The sequence below is a fragment of the Cryptomeria japonica genome, chromosome 7 (genome assembly GCF_030272615.1).
Source record: "Cryptomeria japonica chromosome 7, Sugi_1.0, whole genome shotgun sequence".
Taxonomy (NCBI): Eukaryota; Viridiplantae; Streptophyta; class Pinopsida; order Cupressales; family Cupressaceae; genus Cryptomeria; species Cryptomeria japonica.
Genome location: NC_081411.1, coordinates 444345018 through 444358301, shown reverse-complemented (window position 1 = coordinate 444358301; position 13284 = coordinate 444345018).

The window sequence follows — 13284 nt, the reverse complement described above, 5'->3', positions numbered from 1 at the left end:
TGTGTGCAAGAATAGGTAGTGTTTAGGAACACCTTTGCAATTTTTTTTTGAATTGCAAGTGTCAAATTCTCCTAGTCAAACCACTAACAAAATATCTTTATGGTTCAAAACAAACATGATAACAAGAAAGCATATAAAAAACCTAGGGTGTTGTAATCTAATGTAATACTTTGACAAATTTTCTATGAAAATCTCATAAATGTCTTTGACAAGTTTTTTCACAAGCCATAGATTATGTCTAACATTATTTCAAATGAGTGAATGAATGTCTTTAGTATAACAATCAAGAGACAAATTAATCAAACATGCATTGTGCTAGCTAATAATGGCTAGTGACAAGGTGTTAAAATTTAAATATTGAATTTTGAAAAGATAAGTTTAGATGTGTGATTTAAAAATGACTTGGATCAAGTGTACTACTATAGATACATTCTACAATGACAAACAACACATTTGGGTATCAAGAATAAATTTTGAGGGATTAGTGATAAAAGGGGTTGAAGCACTTGATGTCATTAACCAATTTCACACAAGAATATGCATCTTGTAAGCTAATAATTGCATTTAGAATTCACTATATTCAAAATGAACCAAAAACATAATAAAAAAGATGTATATACATTTTTGATAATTACAAAAATAATAAAAATAAAAATTTAAGAATATAATTACCTTAAAATTAATAAAAAATTCATTTTTCAATTATTTATCATGTAATTATTAAACATATACTAATTTTTAATAAATCATGTATAATAACTTAAATTTTTTACAGCATTACCCAATTTATTCCAGATTTAAAAACCAAAATTTTCAACAATTTCAAACATCTTTCTCAACCACAAATCTTACCAAAGATATCCAAAAGAGTAATAAATTGTGGAAACGAAACTTGTTTTTAAGTTATCCCTTTTATTTAAAGAAAAAGAAGGAAAGCTAAATTTAGGTATCAAACGGAGTAGTTATATTTATAGTATGCATCTAAATGGTCTGAGTTCAAATTCACCATATTCTTTTTGCACTTGTTAAAGAGTGCTTGTTTGTGTTCTTTTTGGATGTGGGTCTTGTATTTTCTTCATCCACTCTGGCATTGTATGTGGCTTGTATTTGTAATCAACAAAGAGCTCCTCACCTGCTTGAATGTTCTTCTTTGCAAAAATGCCCATTCTATTGTCACCACAAACCATTATCACCTGCCAATTAACTCACCATATGTCAAATTATCTATCCACATTCCAATTCCACTAGAAATGGAAATGATCTATTATTATATATTTGTAAGTAAAAACTTGCCTTTGCATAGCAATTAGGTGTGGTTGAATGATTTAAGAACTTCATTTTGCTACCCATCCAACGCCCATCAAGCACATTCTGTAACTTCCAATTTAGATTCCAAATATAGAGTGTAGAGTGGAGTGGAGTAATCAGTTGATTGGGAAATTGAATGGGTGTGGCTTACCTCTAAATTCAAGTCAAAGAGAAAGGAAGAATTTTGTTTGTCATATATTTTTCCTCGCTTTTCAGCTTTTGCATGTGAAATCAATTCACCGGTATACTCGCCAATGTACTCATCTTTTTTCACGTGTTTCTTAAAAAATATATATATTCAGAGTTAGTGGCCTAAAAATATATTTGGCAGACATTGTACATTAGGTAAATTAAAACTAAAATCACCTTGGCAAAAACTCCCCATCCACAGATTTCAGACCTCCCAAGCAACACCTGCACACCATATAAAACATTGTTAGCAATGTAATCACACTATCACAACAAGCATTTATAGCATTCATTGAAAGCTTGAATTACAGCAATATATATCATTATTATGCTCTAATAAAGTTGAGGTACTTGAGAGAAAATTATAGCAGAAATGCATATTATGGATAAAGCCTAGTGAATTTCAGGTATCCAATTCTGTTTGAATCATAGAAACATTCAGACTCGGCTAGGCCTCAACTCAGGACCGAGACTTGACCAAAAAAACTCGTCTCAGATTCCACTGGATAGTGAAAAATTCAAGAAATTTAGAGATTTTTAAAGATTTAAAACTTGTTTCATGCATTTTTTATTGAATACATCTTAAAGACATAATAACGTCATCAAATAGAATCTAATTTGACTACATACAAAAGTATACATCAATCACATAAGCACAAACTTTGAATTGAGAAAATTATAGCAGCAATGCATACTATCATTATTACATATGCTTATGGATAGAGTCTAATGAAGTCCAGGCATCTAATTCAGTTTGAATTGAGAAAATTATAGCAGCAATGCATATTATCATTATTATACTCATGGATAAAGTCTAATGAAGTCCAGGTACCTAATTCTATTTGAATTGAGAAGTTTACAACAGCAATGCATACTATCATTATAATGCTTATGATAAAGTCTAATGAAGTCCAACATCTAATTCTGTTTGAATTGAAAAAACTACAATAGCAATGCATACTATCATTATTATGCTCATGGATAAACTCTAATGAAGTGAGGCATCCAATTTTGTTTGAATCCAGAAAATTATAGCAACCTTATGAATAATGAAATGAAATGAGAAGGTATCAACAAGTTAAATTTTCATTTCAAATTTTTGAATTGATAAAAATAATATACAATGAAGGATTATCTTTTCAACTGCATAACTCTATCAAATTGAGTCTTATAGTTATTATAAAACTACCATTCAAAAGTAGTTTTTGTAGCCATTTCTAAATGACATTGAACAAGAAAAATATGATTAATAAATTAAATTTCAACATATATTATTGGTATTGTTTTAATTAAGGTACACAGGGATTTTGGAAGGGTCCAGATGAATCCTTGTACAATAAGAAAGATAAACAATAAGCACAACATGAGAACCAAGGACATCAAGAGAAATGACAAAACACAAGAAGAAACATGACACTATAAATCCTTACAAACTATTTTAACCCCCAGTGAGGATGGTTTGTAGCCAAATTGTTCCAACAATTTGACATTAAGTTTGTTGATTTCATGGTTTAATACATTAAAAGGAATATCATAATTATATTTTTAATATAGAATTAAGAGAAAAAATAAGCTAATTACAATATAAAATCTCTAACTCATATCAAATATTACAATTATTAATATAATTTTCAAGCTTTCTCATTAGCTATCAAGATAATTATCATGGACCGTGTAAATTTCATGCATACAATTAGTATTAAAGTTATAAAGGTTGGGATCAAGGTTACAATTAGTATTAAAGTTAAACTAATGTTTAGATTCAAGGTTAATTAAGATTAAAATTAGAATAAAGGTTGCCTTTACAATTAGGGTTAGTGTTAAGGTTAAGGTTAGATTAAGGCTAGGGTTGAATAGGATTAGGTATCAATTAGGATTATAGAAGAAATATTTGAGTTAAGGTTAGGTTAGGGCTAGGGTTAAATAGGATTAGATATCAATTAAGATTCGTAATTTATCCCCAATCCTAACCTAACCCTAGTCCTAACCCCGATTCAAATATTTCTTCTATAATCTTAATTGATACTGTTTTAAACCTTGTAGACACACTTAGATAATCTTTCCACTTCAATAGGTGAAGATTTCTTTTATTTATTAATTATTAAACAAAAATTACTTTTTAATTAATTTTAATTTATTTATTTAAATAATGTACATTGAACGTTAATGTAAATACCATGAAAATTCTTCACCGGCCCTAATAATAGTGGATTTCGGCAGGCTCCCTTGATGTCAGCAATCGTGGTGGCAATGGTGATACAATTAATCCTACAGACAAAAGGATTCTTCTATAATCCTAACTCAAATACAGTTAGGGCTCTCTCGATGGCCACTTATGTTCTGCAAATGAAAGGTATGTGTTTGCTCCTGAGTTGCAAGCATCATAGTCCCCTTACCTGCGCCAAGCACTTCCCAATTCTGAAAAATGGGAACCCCTTGTGGAAGACAATCTAAAAATTCACTCTTCCGCTCTAGGGTTTTTCATCGCAACTTTTGATTCTACCAAAGATGGAGAATCTATCCTTTGTGGTCATTTGTAAGGTCCCCTCTTATGCTTGAACCTTTGTCCCACTTTCAATTCCTCACACTTTCAATCCTTTTTTTTTGGGGAAAAAATGGAAAAAATTCTTTTATATTCCATAATATAAGGCAGTATATTTATGGGCTTCCAATTGGTTTATAGTAATATAGAACTATCTCCTACTCTTTGCAAAAGACATCTAGTTGTGGTACAAATGAGGTGTACATACCTTACCCTCTTCAAAACTTGAATATGTGACCTATAACAACTATTGGATCCTTTCCCCTAAATCTTTCAATGTTACGTTGATAGGGGTTTGCATTCCAAATCTATTTCTTAGTTTTGGATTAATTCATCCTTCAAAGCTAATGAGTAATTGACAATAAGTAAGATCACTTTTACATTTGTCCATATAATTTATGCTTGGGATTTTTAGTTAATTTAGACATTTCAAAGGATCTTCTTGGAGACAACATTGAAATTGTGAATTATATTTAGATCTAACTTTTAGATAATGAAGGGTTGTCATTTTGTTGATAGGTGCTTCAATATAGGTTATGTTATTGTTGATTGTTCTAGGATTAGTCATAAATTGGCTTGCAAGTCTTTGTGGTGGGGAGATGCTCTCCTTCACTATTCTAGTAAAATTTCACAAAGGTCGAGTCAAATTTTTATTCCTCCATTGTAAGGACTAAAAGCATAAATGTCTAGCATCAATTAACTATATCAGGTGACAAGTTCTTCTATATTGCGGGATCATGTGAACACCATTGGCTATACCATTAAAGGTAATCCTCCCCCTTTGGAGGAGTTGCAATCACGTTATGGTCAAGATTCAATATTGCTTCCAAGTATGGATACAAAGGTAATGGTCTTGGGCGCATGGGTCAAGGAGTTAAGGTCCCTTTGGAATCAAAACTATGCTCTTTTACAGTGGGTTTAGGTTACAAGGCTTCTCCTTTGTCTTCATCCCCTCCATTGTCCAATGTTTATATGTCTTCTTCTTCTTGTGAGTAGTCAAACTTTTCTCCACAAGAGAAAGGCTTGCTTCTTGCTCCTCATCCTTTATCTAAACAAGAGCTTATTTTGTTGGGGCTTCTTAAAGCCCGCTTGATTACTTTTCCTCCTCCTACACATAAGAAGTTCTATAATAATGGTAAAAAAAAATATTCTTTTTGTGCATATCATCAAGTGCTTCGCCATTCCACAAGTGAATGTAAGGCCTTGAGGGATAAGATACAACAACTTTATCAATCGAGTGTCATTAATTCTTCATCTATTGATGCACCTTCTTATTCTTCTTTGCACAACAAGTGATATCGAGGTTTACTTCTATCCTATTCTTTTACATATTCTACTCATTTGTGCATTCTTACTATAACTACTCTCCACCTATGGTGGCACCTATCTCTTTCTCACTCGCATTGGTGCGTGTCTATCTCTCACGCGTTGTAGTGACTATCTTTTTGTCGCCCGATGTGGCGAGTATCTATATTTTCCCTTTGTGGCTCTTATCAAAATTGATCTCTTCTATAGTGGCCTCCCTCCATAGCGAGGTTGGTCTTATATAGCGTCTAATTATCTTTATCAGTAGTGGATCTCTTACACAAGTGAAGTTGGTTCTACTAGGCATCTTATCTTTTGGTAGTGGCTTTCCTTCATAGCAAGGTTGGTTCTACTTATCTTTTGGTAGCGGCTTTCCTTCATAGAAAGGTTGGTTCTACTTATCTTTTGTTAGTGACCTTCCTTCATAAGCAAGGTTGGTTGTACTTATCTTTTGGTAGTGGCTTTCCTTCACAACGAGGTTGGTGCTACTAATCTTTGATCACCTGGCATAACACAACTTGCTGGATTGTAATCTATCTTTTTAATCATTGCCATCTACATGACCACTAGCTACAAAGCAAGCTAGTGTCTGGGTCATGTACTATCTCTTCAACATTGATTGCTTCTCTAACTTTTGGTTGTATTACTCCTCAAAGCAATTGATCCTTTCTTTCTTCTCTCCTTTTTAGAATTCCTCTTTGTGTGGTTTCTTGTATTTTGGGGATGACGCATAGCACTGAGATAACCTTTTATATCGAGGTCTCTTTCACTTTACTGACTAAAAACTTTTGTTATGTGCTTTCATGTGTGTGTTATCCTTGTTCTTGTCTAATTATTTATTTGTTTATCATGCTCTAACCACATCCTATTGGGAGTTCTTATTCTCTAATCTTGTTGTCCTGCAGACCTTTTTGTCTAATGCATTTGTTTTGTAGGTCTTCAGCTTGGGGGCATGCTTTCTTGGCTCAAATATTTGTCTACTTCCTCTATAGTATCCTTTTGGCATGATGACATTATTTATGTTTAGTAGATTTCCTTTAGCATGCATATTCATGTTGATTCATAATCCTACTAAAGTGGGGGCAAAATGTAGAGTCAAAAATTGCATACCTCTTTGCAATTCCACCTACACTTTTGTAGCCACTTTAGTGTCCATTCCCCTAACATTTGAGTAGGCAAATAGGTGATGTCAACCAATACGTCTTCTCTAAAAGTTAGCTCCTTATTAAACAAACATGTCTCTTCATTAGAGAGTGATTATATATATTAGTCAATACATCTCTTAAACCAAGGGTGGTAGGTTTGTGTTTGATTAATTACAAGATTGACATAATATAGAAGTCGACCATATTAAATGTGTAAGGTAGATAGGCCATTCACACATTTATTGGCTATGTCACCCTTGAAGGATCCAACTATAGCTATACATTAACACTCCCTCTTAGCTAGGGAGGAATCCTTCTCGATATTTGAGTCACATAGAAACATCCACCAAGACTAATCTCAGAGGGTGGGTCCATCATGGCTACTCCCATGAATGGAAAACAAATAAACACAAGTGCCCATCAATGAATCATGCTGTCGTCTTGTCAGCATGATGTTCACCATAGCTACTACCATGACATCCACCATGGCTAATCGCAGAGGGTGGATCCACCATACCTACTTGTAGAGGGTGGAACAAGGGATTTCACCTCAAACTTCTCTTGCAGAGAAGAATGCACTAACAAGGGCTTGCACCTCAAACTTGTCTCATAGAGAAGAATGCATTAACAAGGGCTTGCACCTCAAACTTCTCTCGCGAAGAAGAATGCATTAACAAGGGCTTGCACCTCAAAATTCTCTCATAGAGAAGAATGCATTATCAAGGGCTTGCACCTCAAACTTCTCTCGCAGAGAAGAATGCATCAACTAAATCTTCAAGACGATGAGGCTCCCTCTGAAGATGAAATGTCAGGCTCCCTCTAAAGTTGAAATGTTATTTCCTCCTTTTAGAATAAGAACCTTCTGAATTGAAATTAGACCTTGGCTCCTCCTGAGGTGTCCCGATGTCAATTTCTACAGAAGAAGCTAGATGAGCAGACCCAAATTTGCAATCTTGAGGAATGTGGTCATACTTGTCACACCTAAAACATTGAATGTGAGATAAATCCTTCTTCTTTTTCGATTATGAAACATAATCTAGTTCTCTGTCTCTATCCTTGTTTCTTCTTTTACCTCTTTCCATAGAATTATGACTAGCAAGGAATTGATTTTCTACATCATAATGGTTATGCCCAATTCCTCTTGTTACCAACCTTGACTCTTCTTGAATACAATCATCTCGAGGCGATCAAACTTGGGTAACTTGGATCTCCCATTGATGCTTTGAATGAAGGGTTCCCAAGTTAGAGGGAGACCATTAAGTGTTATCATAACAAGATCTCTGTCAGGAATATTATCCCCAATAGTGCTCAACTAATTTGTCAAATCAATAATCTTCATAAAGAATGGGATGATTGATTCATCTTTATCCATTTTTACATTGTGAAGTTGTTGCCTTAAGGTGAGAGCTCTGCTGGTGTTGTTGATCTCGTACATGCCTTCCAAGGTTCTGAACATATCTTTGGCTGAAGACATCTTGGAAATGATAGGTACAAGACGATCCTTCATGAAGTCAATCAGGATCTTCTTTGCTTTGACAACATTCTTCTTGAATTGGAGTTTCTCTTCTTGATCTTCAGGCTTAGGATGATCTTTTCCTTCTACAAACTGAAGAAGATCATTTTAATCAAGAGTAACAAGGATTTTGATCTTCCATGAAGTGAAACTCGAAGCTCCATCAAGTTTGTCTTCAACCTTCAAACCGTACATCATTGTCACTACTGGAAATTGCTTGTTGAAGATGAAGTAGGAGGAACAGCTTTGCTACTATCAGACAATCTGATCACGATCGATTCAAACCCGCTCTGATACCGTGTTAAAATTAGTGATCAGATTAGATAGAAAAATTCGCACAAAATGCACAAAGTGTACCCTAGGAAAACCTTCCTCTTGAAGGTGAAAACCCCAACAATGAAGTATATTTTATTATTTCAAGTATGACAAGTAGTTTTACAAAGATTCACTTCACACTTTGAAGCAATTGATTCACCCTAGACTGCTGTAAGTAATCCGATCTTCTTTAAAAGTGAAAATGAACTTCTGATTATTGTATTATTGCAGGATAATATATATGTTCGATCTGATATTGATGATGATTCACTTCTTAAGAATGAACACGATCTGCTTGATGTGTAGACGATACGAACTATTGGTGATAATGATGTAATTCGATGCTTGAGAGGAAAGAGGAAATCATGAATCTATATAACCATGCATGGGTGATGTCAGCCAACACGTCTTCTCTAAAAGTTGGCTCCTTATTAAACAAACATGTCTCTTCATTAGAGAGCGATTATATATATTAATCAACATGTCTCTTAAACCAAGGGTGGCAGGTTTGTGTTTGATTAATTACAAGATCGACATAATAAATAAGTCGACCATATTAAATGTGTAAGGCTGATAGGCCATTCACACATTTATTGGCTATGTCGGCCCTGAAGGATCCGATCATAGCTATACATTAACAGTCTAGACACTAGCACGCTACTTGGACGTCCATGCATTGTGCATTCATCGTGCAACATCTTAATGTTCAAATATTAGTTTTGCACATTTTAACACTTGTCACTTACCTTGGTTGGTGTAAACGGCTTAGAATCTTTCGCAATAGCTTGGCAACCCTCTTTTTCCCTCCTCTTCTCTCTTTTAAATCCATCTTTTCTCTCCATTCAATATCTTTGTTCTTCAATCAATTTATCTAGATTCAGGACATGATCTCTCTTGTTCTCTTAGCTCTCACAACTTTCTCTTGCTCTCTTGGTTGCTACAATAGTCTCTAGTTTGCTACAACACTCTCAAGCTCTCACAATACTCTTTGCATCTCTCTTGGCTTTCTCAAGCCTTGCTGGTAATATCTATCTACTTAAATCTTGTCTCTGGGCATCTTGAGGATTTATCACATCCCTTAAATATATCAAATCATTTATCTTTTCTATTCACATTTTTATTTATCTATCTACCTATCTAGCTAGTATGGAGGTGGAAACACCAAAATAGGGACTTGACTGAGGCAAGTCTCCAAACAGCCCCAAACATTTTTCCTTTTCTTCATGTGTGCAGGTTTATTAGAAGCATTTGAATGCATGAGGGTTTTCTTGTGTTTTATTTATTTCATTTGTATTCGTTTATTTTTATGTTTATTTTCTAGTATTCATTGTCACATTTCTAACTTCTTGGTTTTGCAAGTTATCTAAAGAACAGAGTTGGGTTTTTATGTTTCTGATTCTTTTTTGTTCATAGTCCATACGAGACTATAGCGTGTTATGCAGATGTCTGCAAGCCACACTGGCATCCTTGGTTGAGACGCTCAGACTTTGTATTTGCTCTTTCAATTTCTCTAATTAGATATCTTCACCAGTTTCACTAGTTGGAGATATCTAAATATATGTTGCGAAATTGGCTCTCAAGGGAACATAGTTCTTCCCTTTGTAGGGTCACTTTTGCACCATTACACAACCAAAGGAAACAAACCCACACAATACCAACCAAACATTATAAAATGTCATCTCCCGAAACTATATCAGAATACTCCATACAACCATCATAAATACTACCTCCTAACCCTTTGCTCTAATTATCCACACACTTGGGAATTTATAGAAATATTAATGTTATAAGCATTGATCAACATTGATGAAAAAACCATATAATAGAGTATTGAATTCTCTATGAATATTATGACTCACTCCCTCATCAATACTCTCACTAATCTTTCAAAGAGGTCTAAAATTTAGATGACACTCTAATCCATCCCATGTGCTCATGAGATGGCTATATATTTTTATTAAAGGAGATTGTTCCATTACACGGTTGGCAATAAAATATATAGTTGAATTCAAGGTTTTGTGACAATTGCTCAAATGTTGCTAAGGTATCCCCTTTGATCCTTGAATTGGAAGAGTCATTAATAATAACTCTCTCAAACATTAGATACACATTTACATCTTGTGGTGATGGATCTCCCTTGGTGGGGAGAGATAGTTGTAAGGTGGCCAAAGATCCTATTCTAAATGAAAGGCGAAGAGATTTGGCAGTGTCCCCTTAGGATTCCTCTAGGGCTGGAAAGTGCAAGGACGATCCAAACATTCTCTAGACTTGAACAAGGGCCTCCACACCAAGGACCAATAATTTGAGAGACATAGATGGGCCACCCTTTGCTGGAAAGGCCATGATTAATATGGTCAATGCTCCTACACTAATTTTGAAGCTAGAAGGATATACTGAGAACTCTACTATGGAGTCCTTTGTGGGTAGAGTATTTTTAGATGAGCTACAGTGTGTAGAAGGTTAAGAAAAAAATTGGAATATAGTGCAAAGGAAAAGGAAGAAAAATGAGATGCCATTTAATATGCATATTCACTCTCATGCTAAATATTGAGAAAAATCTTAGTGTTGTTGGTTGTAATGGAGTTTTGTACCCTATTTATGGGGTCTCTTTTGCAGTTATAGGGATGGTTGTTTGTGGGGATGAGGTCCACTAGTTGTGACCTCACCTAGTGTGGGCTAGACTAAATTTCTTGCAAAGTCACATTACCTATCAAACAACAAATATTAAAAACAATAATAGATATACTATATTTTTCAAAATAAAATTACCAAAATAGTAGATGGTACCTAGTATTTTCAAAAGTAAAATTAAAAGCTATATAAAAATATTAAATAAATATTCAAATAAAAATAAAGCAATAAAATAAATTATTAAATAAATATAGTTCCAACATATGTTTAGATATATTTAAAATATCTATATTAATTATTAAATAAAATATTTAATATATAATAAAAATATGAATTCTAATTAAAAATAATTTAACACCAAATTATCAATGTAAAAAGTATACTAACCATTTTGTGGAGGTCAGTGCCACCTACATAGGACTACACATGGCGAGCAAGGAGGGGTTCAGATGGGTCTGGCTAGAAAGTGACTCGCTTAACATTATCAAATGCATTAAGGGATGTACAGTGCCTAGCTGGACTATTTCAAACTTAATCAAAGACTACCTTGAAATGATTGTTGGCCTGGAGGATTTCAAGATCTTTCACATTTTCTGGGAAGGAAACAAACCGGCGGATCATTTGGCCAACTTGGCAGTGTATAACATGGTAGTTAAATGGTGGAGAGGAAGGGAAACTTTCCTGAAAACTCTATGCAACCTGGCAAGAAATGATGTTGAGATATTTGGCCTTTGCAATAAAATTAATGATGAAATATTATGATGGGATGGGAGCCGTTGGGGTGGTATTTCGAATTATTACCATTTTGAGAAGTTTTAGAACTTTCAGTTTGCCCTATTTATGATTTGGTTTCCTCTTGGTTTTTCTGGAGTCTTGTTGTCTGATTTGCTCGAGCTACAAAATGGGAGGTGAAAAGAATAGGTTTGAACCCACAACCTATGATAAGTGGTAGAAGAATAAGGAGGTGTGGGAGGAAATTCTAACAGTGGGATGGTGCCCTTTTTGGAGAGACTGTATGGTCATTCTGCCATTGTTACGGAAAGATTTATTAAAGATTGGAATAAGGGTGTGCTGATTGCCTTTGGTGCAGAGTTTCAAGTCGATGAAACCCTGGTTGCCACTATTACTGGTCTAGATATGAAAGGTAGGAAATTCTATAGAGACAGGAAGTCTCGAGTGAGGAGGCTATTGTTGTCTTTTATGATAAGGAAAAGGAACGACATAGGATTACGAAAATGGCAGACGGTGGCTACAATAGGAAAGAGTTGATTTCCCTCTGGGCAGATATGGGAGAATTCATCATGAGGTACATCACCCTAGATGGTAGATAAGATAGCATTTTATCACATCATTTTACTATCTTAAATCATTTTAGGCATGGTATATTTATTTCCATCCCCTTCTATTTGGTTTCATCCTTGGAGAATAGTTTGGTTAAACATTTTGAAAACCAGGATAACCCTGTGATTCATGAAGGGCTTATCTTGTTGATTATGGAATACGCCCAAGATCTTGAAGTGAAACCCTCCTCCAAGGATAAAACCCACATTTCCTCCTCTAACCCTGATGTGCAACTTGTTTCTAACACGAAGATGGATGAGGATGACAATGGTATTGCCATGGATTGGTGTGACATTAAGGATATAGAGGACCTTGAGTATAGACCAAAGAAAGAAGGGGAGCTTATGGTGACCCCGGGAACGAACAGTAGCAGGAAAATAAATCCTCCAAGGTGGGTGACAAGTAAGTTCAAATCTAGCAGTAGGAAAATGCAAGACCTGAAGCCCCCCACCAAAAAGAAAATGAAAATAACCAAATCTGGTGGGTCCAAAGTCCTAGACCATGAGATTAGGTTGGACATTCCCATCAATGTGGATGATGAGAAATAGGGGTTTGTGAATAAGGAAGTTAAAGGTGAGAAAAAGGAGGAGAGGGTGCTGGGAAATCTGCTTTTGGAGGCTACTATAAGTCAGGAGAACTACTGGAAGTGGGTGGATAAGGCAATTGGATCTCTGAAAGATGGGATTAAGGGAATTATTGAGACTTTCACCGAATCCCCTGGGCCCAGTAAAACTGAGAAGATCATGAGCATGATCCAGAATATTTCTTAGGATGTTGAAACCTTGAAGGTTGTCCATGAGCGCAAAATTGAAAAGATGGAAGAGTATGTGAGTGAGATCAAGGAAAACTTGAACAATTTGGTGGAAATCAGTAGGCAGGCGATGAACAATAGTGCTGATGGTTTGGAAAAAATCAATTCGATGATGATCAAATATAGAACCAGGTCCATCACCAGTGACCCTCCCTTGGGGGAAAGGCATAAGAAGATTACCTCG